Source organism: Rattus norvegicus, chromosome 2, assembly GCF_036323735.1.
Source record: "Rattus norvegicus strain BN/NHsdMcwi chromosome 2, GRCr8, whole genome shotgun sequence".
Classification (NCBI taxonomy): domain Eukaryota; kingdom Metazoa; phylum Chordata; class Mammalia; order Rodentia; family Muridae; genus Rattus; species Rattus norvegicus.
Window position 1 is genome coordinate 229,910,212 of NC_086020.1, and position 12,947 is coordinate 229,923,158.

Below are 12,947 nucleotides of genomic sequence, written 5' to 3' on the forward strand. Positions count from 1 at the left end.
CCAGCTAGAGCCCAGAGCCCTCTGCAGAGCACAGACCCAGGGACAGCACTTGCATGGTCTCTGGTTCACACAGCACTTTCAGGACTGACCATATGCTATTCTGCAGATTACGGCTCGGTGAATTTGCACTGAAACTTTCCAGATAGCAAGGAATGATGACGTGAGAGATCAGTAGCCCCAGTAAAACTGGAAAAGTCCCGAACTTATGGAAATTAAACATCACGTTCCTAAACAACCGGCCGGTCAAAGAAGGATCACAGAAGTAACGGAAAGGCATTTAGAGCCGGATGCAAGTGGGAAAACAATGCAAGCAAATGCATAGCCTGCATTCAAAGCAGTACAAACTGGAGGGGAATTTACAGCTACAAACAAACGCTTAGGTTGAAAAACAAAACAACCAAAGCGAACAAATCCTCAAACTGAAATCTCAAATCAACAACCCAACTTTTCAATTTAGGGAACTGGGGAAAAGAGGGCCACCCAATTCCAAAATCCATCCACAGAGAGAAAACAGTGAAGATTAGAGATTGAAAAACAATGGGCCAATCAGTGAGACCAAGAGAAACTTCTCTGAAGAGATCAGTCATTGAGAAGCCATTAGCTAGATGGCCTAAAAGAGAGAAAAGATTCAAATTACTAAAATCAGAAATAAAACGAGAAATTTTACTATGGACACTATAGAAAGCATTTCTATAGGTACGGTAAGTACTGTGAACAATTAGGAGCTGACACACTGGGTAGCCAAGACGAAAGGGACCAATTCTTGAATATCAAATCCACTAAGGAGAAATCAAAAGTGTAGGAAGAGACAGCGAACTTCTTATTAAAAAATCCATACTTATTTATATAGTCTGGTTGTTACAGCCATTGTTGAAAACGTGGTACTGAAGGTTTCAGCTGTAGTAGGGCTCTCCGTTTCTCCTTTCAGCGCTCTGTGGTTTTGCTTCATTATATTCTGATGACCTGTTATTAGTTGCATAATCAGTAATCAAAAACTTTTCTACAAAAGTCCTGGGCCAAGCGCCTTCCCTACTGAGTTCTGCCAAATATTTAATGAGGAAATGACGCCAACTCTTCTCAAAAATTTCCAAAAACTTGAGGAGGAGGAAACGCTTATTAGATCATACCGTGGGGCTAGCATTGCCCTGATTGAGACCCTGATAAATCACCGCAAGAAAGGAAAACTACAGGCCAATCCCCTTCAGCCACTATGTTGTAAAATTCCTCAACGACACACTAGCAAACTGAATTTAACTGCCTATCTGAAGGACTGTACGCCGTAACCAAGGGAGATCTATCTTCATTACTGTTCTATGGCTGTGAGGAGACAAAGGCACCTCTTATAAAAGTATTTAATTGGGATTTGCTTACAGTTTTAGAATTTTAGGGCATTAGTCCCTATCCATTAAGGCAGAAAACATGGCACCAGGCAGACATGGGGCTGAGGGCTTACATCCTGATTAGCGGGGGTGGGGTGGGTGGGTGGGTGTGGGTGTGGTGGGGCTCTCAAAGCCCACCCCCACTGACCTACCTCCTTTAACAAGACTGCACCTCTTAATCTTTGCAAGCTGATCAACTAACCATGCATAAGTTTGCATTCGAGTGAGCCTGTTTCGGGGTGGGGTGAGCATTCTTATTCAAATCACTACAAGAGCTTGTTATCACAATGCAAGGATAGTTTAACCCATTAAAATTAGTCAATGAATACACGCTAGCAGAATAAATAGAATAACCATATCAGTGGATTCAGAAAGAAAGCATTTAATACAATTTAATACATTTCATGATGAAAAATACTCAACCAGCCAGGAATAGAAGGTACCATATCACAATAGGCAATAGGAAAGTTAACAGCAAACATTATAAATTATGTCGAAAGGCCAAAAACTTTTCCACTAAAAGCATGGACAATTAGGGCTGCCTTTGTTCAAACGTTTTTGTTTTTTTTTTTCTATCAGCGCAGTACTGGGAGCTTTGTGCAGAATAGCCAAAATAAAAGAAAGGCAGTTAAAAATCGAACAAAAATAAAGTCAATACATTTAATGTTTAATGCCAATCAGAGAAGGAGTAACATTACTTCTCCTTACAGATGAGAGAAGCTATAGATAGAAAATTCTAGTGATTGCATACGTGCACACACATACCACACAAATCTGCTAAATACGCATCCACAGACAAAAGTTAGTTGAACTTCTCTACACTAAGAATGAGCCACCTAAAAAGGAAATTTAAAAAGTATTTCAACTTGTTAGAGCATCAAGAATAACAAAATACTTAGGGATTTTCCAAGGCAAGATTTGCCTAATTAAAAATATTCCGGGAGAGGGGAGGCTCCTTAGAGTCTGTGAGGTGACCCCAGCTGAGACTCCTTGCCAGCTGAGATGGACACTGAAGTGGTCACCTCCTGTCTAGGCAGGACTTCCACTGGAGGGAGGGGAATATCAACTCACCCACAGATCCTTCAACTTAAAATTGGTCCTGCCTACAAGAGGCACAGGGATATAGGCTGAGGGAATGGCCAACCAATGGCTGGCCCAACTTGAGACTCATCCCAAGGGAGAGAGCCAACCCCTAACACTATTAATGACACTCTGCTATGCCTGCAGACAGGAGCCTAGCATAAATATCTCCCGAGGGCCTTCATCCAGCAGTATCTGATGAAAACAGATGCAGAGACCCATATAGCCAAACATCTGGTGGAGCTCCCGAGTCTTGTGGAAGAGTGGGAGATAGGATTGAGCTAGCCTGAGGGGTCAAGGACACCACAGGAAGACCTACAGAGTCAACTAACCCGTGCCCATGGAGGCTCACAGAGACTGAATCATCAACCCAAGGGCATGAAGAACTGGACCTAGGCCCCCCACATTTGTAACAGATGTGCAGCTTGGTCTTCAAGTGAGTCCCTAACAATTGGAGCAGGGGCTGTCTCTGACTCTGTTGCCTCTCATTGGCTTCCCTTCTCTGACCTGGACTGCCTTGTCTGGCCTCAGTGGGAGAGGATGCACTTAGGTCTGCTGTGACTTGATGTCCCAGGGCAGGGTAGTACCCAAGGGGGGCTTCCACTTCTCTGAAATGACCAAAAGGGTTAGAAATATTCCTCCAAAGATCTACAACCACCCACTACGTACAAAAGAATATGATCAACTCTGCAGACAGATACCATCTTACACAAATGGGGGATGACAACAAAAACAAACAGGAAAGGGGGAAAGGAGAGGAGAGGAGGGAAGGAAGGAATGTTGGTGAGAACATGGAGAGACGTGAGCAGCCTTATGTACTGCTGGTGAGGATGTAAAGCAGTGTACAGCTGTGGGAAGGGGTATGGCCATCCCTCAAAACCTCAGAAGAGAATTATTACACAACAGAGCGATTTTAATTTTGGTTTTATCCCTCCAGAGAACAAATAAAATAGAGTAATAGAGAAATATTTGTAAACTCATATTATTTACAGGAGTTAAATTATGGGTGCAACCCAAGAGCCTGCCCGTAGCAGAATGGGAAGCAAAATGTGGGAGAGATTTGCAATGGCATCTTGTGCAGCCTTGAAAAGAAGAAAATTCTAGCACAGCGACAATCTCAGTGACATTTGAGAAAAAGCCTTGTTTGAGATTAATGTGACTCTCTCCCATATCTCTGAATTGGGTGTCTTATTTTATTTAACGGGACCATCTATTATTTAACTGTTTTGGCCTCCTCCAAATGTCCCATAGAATGTGGGATTAGCAGGACAGAAGCAGAAGAAAACTCACGAACTTAAGATCTTTTTTCCCCCTATAACTTGTAATAAGTCAAGCTCGCAAAGCTCCCGGCATGACTCCGAGGACGTTAATTCTGTGAAAGATATGTGTTGTTGCTCTCTTTTGAAAGTAAAACTTTCTTTAAAAATTTTTGTTATTTTCCAAGTTAAACCAATATTCCCCCTCCTCCCCACTGTGTGGTTGGAAGGAGACCCCATCTTCTCAGAAATACTGAGAGTTTATATCTATCACTGGGACACATAGTTGGGTCTATATGCCTTCACTTTAAAAAAAAAAAGGTTCATTCTTTATGTATTTAATGTGTGTGATCCTGAGTGTAAGTATGCATCACATAGGTATCATTCCTGCAGTCTAGAAGAGGACATTGGATCCTCTGAGTTCCTGAGTGTAAGTGTGCATCACATAGGTATCATTCCTGCAGTCTAGAAGAGGACATTGGATCCTCTGGAACATGACTTAGAGGTAGTTGTGAACTACCCAGGGATGGGTGCTTGGAAATGAACCCTGGTCCTCTGGAAATGCTCTTAAGTGCTGAGCTGTCTTTTCAGGTCCCACCTTCACTTTCTAACTTCATGTGTGCTGTGATGAAGGGACTTCCAGACCTTTGTCATATCATGCTCTGTACTGAATGTCCTGAGGAGGTCCTAATGGATGGCTTCTAGTTGGAAGAAGAGGCAAAAGCAAAACCTCCTACCAATCATGATAAACGCTGTGAGAAAAACCGATGAGTGAGGTGGCTACTAACGGAGACCCACTTCCAAACTCTTTCATGATGAAGTCGCATACAAATAGTGGCTGTCTTAGTCAGGGTTCCTTTTGCTATGGAGAGACACCACGACCACAACAACTCTCATAAAGGAAAGCATTTAATTAGGGCTGGCTTATGTTTCAGAGGTCTAATCCGTTATCATCATGATGGGAGCATGGTGGCAAGAAGGCAGACACGGTGCTGGAGAGGTAGCTGAGAGTTCTACACCCTGTTGGCAGGCAGCAGGAAGAGACAGTGCTCCTGTCTTATCTAGACAGACCAGGCCTGGCTTCTGCGACTTCAAAGCCCAACCTCAAGTGACACACTTCTTCCAACAAGGCCACACTTCCAATAATGCCACTCCCTATGATAGCGTAGGATCCATTTCCATTCATGCTACCACAGAAGTGTATGCTAATTAAGTAGAAGGAACTGAATACAGTAGGGTGAGCCAGGCAGAAGCATGCAATATGGCAAAGGCCTTGAGTCTAGAAAGATTCGAGGTGTTCGTGTTATATAGAGAATGTGACTGGTATATAATGGGGGGAAGGAGAATGTGACTGGTGTATAATGGGGAGGAAGGAGAATGTGGTTGGTGTATAATGGGGGGAAGGAGTATGGAGAGATAGGAGGGCCACATTGTTTGGGGTCTTGCTGTCTACTTGCTTGTCTGAAGGGTGAAGGTTTATATTGATTGTCAAGTAGAACCAGCTAGGAAAGGAGCCTCTGGACATAGCCCATGAGGGGTTACCTAGATCGGGTTAGCCTCTGAGCATGGCTGTGAGGAGGGAGTTACCTAGATCAGGTTAGCCTCTGAGCATGTCTGTGAGGGGTTACCTAGATCAGGTTAGCCTTTGGGCAAGCCTGTGAGGAATTGTCTAGCTTAGGCTAGTCATTGCCTGTGAGGGATTTTTATTGTGACTGTGGCCTGTGCCATATCATACTTTGGGTTCTAGCATTTTTAAAAAAGGACTTACTTATTTTTATGTATATGAGATTGGTATGTATATACTGTAAGCCACAAGGGGGCATTAGTTCACATTATAGATGCTCGTGAGCTACCAAGTGCTTGCTGAAGATTGAACTCAGGCCCTCTGGAGAAGCAGCCAAGGCCCTAACCACTGAGCCATCTCTCTAGCCATGGTCTTGGTTCTAGGTCAGATAAGGAGGCTCGGAGAAAGGAAATCCAGCAGTAGTGATGTTTGCTCTCTGTGTTCTGACTGGAGATGAAGTGTGACCAGCTGCCTCCAGCTCCTTGCCACATGGCTTCTCACTGTGACAGACTGTACTCTGGAACTGTGAGCCACAGTAAACATTCCACACTTAACTTGCTCTAGTCACATTAATTAACAAAAGGGGTTTTATTTACCGTTTGGCAAAAAGTCACTGAGGACTTGAATGTGACCGATAGGAACGTTCTCAACTCTGGACTCCTCTGACTTCTAAGCCTCAGCTTACCTGCGGCCTTCCTAAGACTCTTTGTGGCTTTCGAGCTTTGAATCATGCATATGACCCACACAAATTCAAGCCAGGCACAATTCCAGCATGGGGAGGCTAGGGCATGAAGTCCCATGTCTATCTGAGTTGCTATGGGCAGTTGATAGCTGTTGGCAGAGGGAGAGTCGGTCTTCTCTAACAGTACAGTCCATGGTAGGTTGGCAGTACTCTAGTGGAAGACCACACAGCTAAGAATAGAGGGGCAACACAAATTAGATTAGATGGGTTAAAAAGGAAAAAGAGGCTGGAAAGTTAGGTGGTTATAGACAGGGGCTGGATCTGGGAGGACTTTGGGAGATAGGGAGGCATGAATATGATCTGAACACATTGTGTAAAAATTTTCAAGGAACTAATTTAAAGATGGGGTTATGAGGAGAGAAAGAGGGAGTTGGAGAAGCAAACGGAGAAGACAAAGATAAAACACACATTGGAAGTGGGGTGAATCATAAACGCTCGAAGTCCACCCACTTCCTCCAGTAAGGCTCTCCTTCCTCCTGAAGGTTCTAGAACCTTTCCAGTGTTCACATAGGTGAGTCTATGGAAGACTCTTCTCATTCAGGTGGATTTCATCGTTGTCATGAACTAAGCCAGAGTTGGTCATGCAAAGATTATTGTGAGGAGCCCAGCCCCAGTGGATACATCTGCACCATAGCTCCTGCATCTACGGCACAGGAACCATCTTGGAGAGTCGGGTGTAAAGATGCTAAGAGTCAGACTATTAGGAAGTCTGCTGCAAGGCAGTCTGTCCTGGACACGACTGCATACGCAAGACCAGAAGAACAGCGATACCAATAGACATGCTAAGGTAGAAGTGGAAAGCAATCTCCCGTAGAATCCCACCCCTAGACAAAAACAAAACAACACAAACAACAACAACGACGACAACAAAACCAGGCAACTAATGTCTGTTGAGAGAGGCAGAATTGGCCTCTCCTAATGATGAACCTCCATGTTGTCCAATGTTGTCGATGCCCGCACCAACACGGCACAGAGATCCGGGCGTAAGCCTGCGGGATTAAAAAACACACATATGTGGGTCATTCGTGTTAAGAGAGAATGCCAATTCTGTAGCTTTATTAACCAAATATATACCCCAAGTTCACAGGGTGGAAAATTCCAGGAAGACCAGCCTAAGTCCCAGGAACAAAGACTGAGAACAAAAGACAGGAATGAATGGACCATCGCCCAGGTGTACGCCCAGGTGCATGCCCAGGTGTACGCCCAGGTGCACGCCCAGGTGTACGCCTAGGTGTGTTGCTGCCGGGCCAGGGCATTCCTTTGTTAGGAACAAAAGGCTTCTACATGCATTAGCAGAGTTTCAGCAGGAGTTGAACACTTCAGGGGACCCAGGAGGGTCCGACAAGTCCCCCTTTTTTATTTTTTTTATTAAGCAGCGCCTGTCTTAGGACCCTTTCAGGGTGGCAACCCATCTCTGGAAAATCTCTGCCAGTCTCAGAGTTTCCTGTCTTAGGTGAGGATTGATCTCAAAGAGTTGCCTGTCTTTGGCTAACTGCTTCTCGTAAAGGCTGAGCCCGATTTGGGCAGAGGGATTGTCTCCTACCAAGGAGAGCAACACATGCTTAGTCTCTGCCCAGAACTGGGCGTGCTGTTTGTGCATGTGATAAGGAGCAAAAAGCCTACTACTGTGGCACCCTGGGGCCAAGACACCTGAGGGCCATAACACTGAGGGCCATTGTCAAGCTGTTCCTATCAATTTAAATTTAGAATTCCCAATTGTCAGCAACTACTCCTGAAAGTTTACCCACTGTGCTTGCCTTAACATCAGATCAGTGGAGGGCAATCCCAGACACTGCAGACACAGTGGCTGCAGCAGCAATGGCTGCTACAATAGCTGTGAAGATGCCAAAGTCTTTCCCATGACAGTTCAGGATCAGCCAACCTTCTCTAGAACAACCTGGTCCTCAGCAGCTTCATGCAGATGGCATTCCTGTGAAGCCATTGCGAAATGGCAACACCAGTCACGGTGGCGATAACCACTGGGGGAATGAGGAAAGTTGTCAGAAACCATATGCACAATGACAAAAATGGACTCAGTAGGTTGTGCTTGTATATTTGTACATGCATGTGTTTACAAATGTTTATGTGTATCTAACAGTGACCGTGAATAAAGAAGAGGCTATCAACTTGAGGGTGAGGGTGTGAAAGGAGTTGGAGACAGGCACGGAGAGGTGGGGGGCCTGGAGGGAGGAAGGAGGGAGAGGTGCAATTCTATTATAAAATTAATGAAAAACAAAACCTCAGGATTACACGCTTTCTCTCATACGTGGAATCCTTTATTTGTTTTTAAAGACAAGAAGGGAGATTTTGGGAAAGAAGGGGACTGATAGTCTCATGATAAGATCAAAGTCTGTTGCGCTCATGCATGTAAAGGCCAATGACATTTATCTTGTTTAATTTTATACATACTTATAAAACTAAATAAATAAGGAGCATGCTAAGGAAAAACAGGAAGATGTATAATTGATGGTCTAGTTTAGTGGCACTAATTGGCCAAACTGTGGGGTTTTTTTTCCTTTCTATTTCTCCGCTTTATGAAAAAAGATGTTAATTTAAAAAAAGTAAAGTATCTATGTAACCATTAGAAGTCATCACAATGAATATTTAATGACAAGGAAAAATGCTCTCTCTGAGACCGAGCTCTTTACTCAGAATCCATTGGCATTCATCTCCAGGAGCAGCTCCGTCCCTGAGAGGCTGCCTGCCCCAAACACCAGCTCCTGTGCCTGAGGCTTTCTGCTGCTTAGGAGCAGGATGGATGTCTGTGTTAGGGGAGCACACAGTCCTCCTCCTCCTCTCCCGCCCAAACCAACTGCTGATGGGAAGTTGGCAGTTAGCAACCTTACGTTCCTCAACTTCCCCACAGGCAACTGTGAGAGATGCTTTCCACACTCAGGGTTTGAGCTGATTATAACCCAGAACTTCTTAGGTTAATTACATGGACTTTGTGCTGTGATTTTTCCTATCAAGTTAGTCAGCATTCTATCCTTCTCATGCAGTGCTTGCACCCCTATCCTCTCTCATTTGGCACAGGGCTGCTTTAACTAAAAGACTTAGGCAGAAGGGACCTTGTATGGTTTTTGAGCAGCACCGTACAAGACCACTGACTCCTATTTATTCTGGGATCAAATCTCGGACTCTGGAAATTCCTACATCAGGTGAGAGGTCTGACAACACAGAAGTCCTTATGCTGTGCATCTCATGTGTCACACCCTCTGGAATACTCGATACCCCAGAAGAGCCTTCAGATGCCCGAAGCCCCACAGATACTCAAAGCTAAGTTCCTGGGCCTCTGTTGAAGAAAATGTTTTGTAATGCATGTTGGTTGTTTCATACAACTGAGAGCTGATTTTACATAGCAATAATGATTGGAAAATTTCCCCTCCCTGTATATCTTCACATGTTTTCTGGCATCACCTTAAAAAAATAAATTATGTAGAAAAACGCTTCAATGGCAGAACATTCGTCTAATATGTGTAAGGCCCTCTTTTCAGATGCCAGGACTCCAGCAGATGGATAGATGGATGGATGGGTGGGTGGATGGATGGATGATGGTTAGATAGCTAGATGGATAGACAAGTGGATGGATGGATGGATGGATTACTAAATAAAGTTCTATGTTACTCAGCCTTCACTGCTATGAGAAAATACCTGAGGTGGGAAGGACCTACTAAAGAGGGAAGGTTTAATTGGCTGTGGTGTCAGGATATGGTTATCTGGCTCAGTTGTTCTTAGGTCTGTGACAAGGCAGAAGTGCACAACAGAGGAAAGCAGCTCACTTCACAACAGGCAAGAAGCAGAGAGAGCAGGTAGGCACAGATCAATTGCTTCTCAATTGGCCTCGCCTCCTAAGAGCCTATTCCGCTGTGAACTACTGTATGAACTAATCCATTAATGGGATTGACATTCTCATGCTGATTAGACTAAGAAATGTATGTATTTTTTTCCTCTCATTGTATTTATTTCATGGTTTGTTTATGCACAATTACTAATTGGTGACATAGTTTCTTGTTTAAATTTTATTTTTATTGTGGTCTGAACAGAGGCTATCAATGAGTATGTGTCTGTGAGACTATGCCACATTTCTACATGTGTCCACAGAGGCCAGAAAAGGGGTTTGGAACTCATGGAGCTGGAGTTAAAGATGGTTGAAAGCTGCCCGGCCAGATGTGGGTGCCAGGAGCTGAACTCAGGTCCTTTGCAAGACAAATAAGTTTTCTTCACCACTGAGCTGTGAGCAATATAGTGTTTTGTGGTCCAACTTTCCCAAAAACAAATTTTAATGTAATGATTCAAGTGTCTGTAATTTATTTCTTATTTTATTTTTAACTGACAGATAACAATTATATGTATTTCTGAGGCACTAAGAAAGGTTTTGACACAATATATACATTGTATAATGATCATATTGAGGTAATTAATTAGTGTATGTGTCACCCCAGTTTTCCTTTCTTTGTGATGTCATTTCCAGTAATGTGAGTGGACCTGGAACACACTATGCTAAGCGAAATAAGCCAGGTCCCAAAGTACTGCATGGTCTCGCTCCTCTGTGGAATATAGCAAAGCTGATCTCATAAAAGCAGAGATAAAACAGTGCTCATCAGGAGAATCAGGAAATGTGAGGTTAGGAAAGATTAGGCACATTATGGCTTATACATGAAATGTCTCCCCAAAACCAATTGAGAACTTGGTGCCCATTATTAAAAGATCTGACTACCTCTGCCCCTTGAGTGCTGAGATTAAAGGTGTGTACCACCTACCTATGCCCAGCCACCTACCATTATTTCTAAAGTGATTTTTTTTTTTAAGTTCACACACGAGTTCAGCTTGTCGGAAATGTTCCTTTGTTTTAAGAGGCCCACGAATGAGAGGTGTTGCCAGCCCTGCCCAGGTTTTCTATAGTACTGTTACAGATTATGAATGAACTGATAAAGAAGACTTCTTAAAGTCCCGAGCGCTGGAATCCAGGCAGGATGTTGGCAGGGACTATTCTCATCAGTTCCAGGAAGGGCAATTTGTTCTGAGTTAGCTATCCTAGCTGTTGGAATTATCTTCGGAACCGCAGGTCAAGCCTTTGGGAAATCAGATTTCCGACTTGTACCTTCCGGAAAGAACCTACTCCCTAACAGAAATCTGTGCCCCCAGTTCTCTGTGAGAGACCGCTCTCCTTAGAGACCTCTCTCCTTCTTGTAAGCACGACCAACTCTTGCTGTGTTTAAGATGCTGGTAAAGGGTTTCTGTTCTTACCTTGGATGTGAAGATCTGTCCTTCCTACAGTTGTGTATTGCTTGTTAACATAAGATTTTAACCCCGCAAGAACTCCTTTAAAAAGTGTCCATAGAATGATGACGATAGCCAAAGATTCTATGTTAATAAAAATGTCCTGAAATCTATCCCTGACAGAGAGGTGCTCAGGGCTAGAAAGATGACTCAGTGTTTGAGACCTAAGTTCACTCCCAGCACCCACACAGCAGCATGCAATTCCTTTACCGCCACCTCCGGGAAATCTAATGTGCTCTTCTGTCCTCTGCTGGCGGTGGGCACACATGTGGTGCACATACATGCAAGCAGGCAAATGCTCATATACCTAAAATAAAAATAAATACATCTTTTTCAAAATTCAAGTAAATACCAAATGGAACTCAAGGTGGTCTTTAAAAGCAACTGTTAATGTCGTGTAAACCTTTCCCGTCTGGACAGACTTCCCCTACCTGCAAATTGCTGTATATAAATTGCTCCTTGACATTCTGTACAGAGAGTGGACTAGTTAAGCCAGATTCTCGCCATCTCATACCTGTGTGCAGAATTTCCCAAGCAGTTTGTGGACCATCCCCTATGAAGTCCAGCATGTTTCCCAAAGTGACCTGTCCAACCATGTAAGACTGTCTGTGAACGTTATCACCGCCTGACCCAGACCTCACACCTCACACCTCACACCTCACACCTCACACCTCACACCTCACACCTCACACCTCACACCTCACACCTCACACCTCACACCTCACACCTCACCTCACACCTCACACCTCACACCTCACACCTCACACCTCACACCTCACACCTCACACCTCACCTCACACCTCACACCTCACACCTCACACCTCACACCTCACACCTCACACCACACCTCACACCTCACACCTCACACCTCACACCTCACACCTCACACCTCACACCTCACACCTCACACCTCACACCTTCTGAAGTTTGTCTCCTGTTTTGGTCGTCCGTCCGCATGTTCCACTTCCTAAATCAGTCTCCCAAGGCACACTCAGGGGGAGGCATCAGAGGAGCGAGGCGTCTTGACAGAGGACAGCTATCCAGAGATGCTTCCTTTTTTGTTTCAAACTGTCTGCCCAGGCTGCCTGCTGTGATGTAGCTGTGATTAAGTGAGAGGCTTTCAGCATGAGACATTCCAAATCAGGGTATGTGGGTTAAAGGTGGGAGCTTGGGTGAATGAACACAGACCGGGAGGTACTGAGGGGGATTGCACATGCTTTAGTACTAACAAGCACAATGTCACCAGATCAGTGGTCCTAAGCAGCAGGCAGGGTGCCTCAGGACAGTTTCACGACTTAGATATCTGGTCCCCTCACATTGCTGAAGTCATATCATTTGGGAAACATGTCGTGCAGTATATCCAGATATAGGAAGGCAGCCATTAATATGGGACATGTTGCGTCTGCCAGCCCTCAGTGCTTGGACTGAGATCTGACTCTAAGACTATGTCGTGCTGTCCCTTGGCCTCCACAGGCTCCTTTCTAACCAGGAACACCATGCTTGTGAGTATGTAATTATCCCACTTGCCCACGGTAATGACCTGAATAAACTATTTATGATCATAGAAGAGAAAATGAGAATAAATGTTTTCAAACTAAATTTTGAATCCTGTAAGTTTTGTTTGTAGCGGATCTTCTGCTTGTGAC

At 44.3% G+C, this 12,947-nt stretch overlaps 1 long non-coding RNA gene across 1 annotated transcript in view; it reads right to left on the reverse strand.

The window, feature by feature from the left end:
* Window positions 1-1,748: 1,748 nt before the first annotated feature.
* The window catches only part of LOC102547266 (uncharacterized), a 33,064-nt gene continuing 21,865 nt past the window's right edge, over window positions 1,749-12,947 (reverse strand). The window contains exon 3 of the long non-coding RNA XR_005501343.2: window positions 1,749-11,608. This is a non-coding gene — a long non-coding RNA (uncharacterized LOC102547266). The remainder of the gene's footprint in view (window positions 11,609-12,947) is intronic.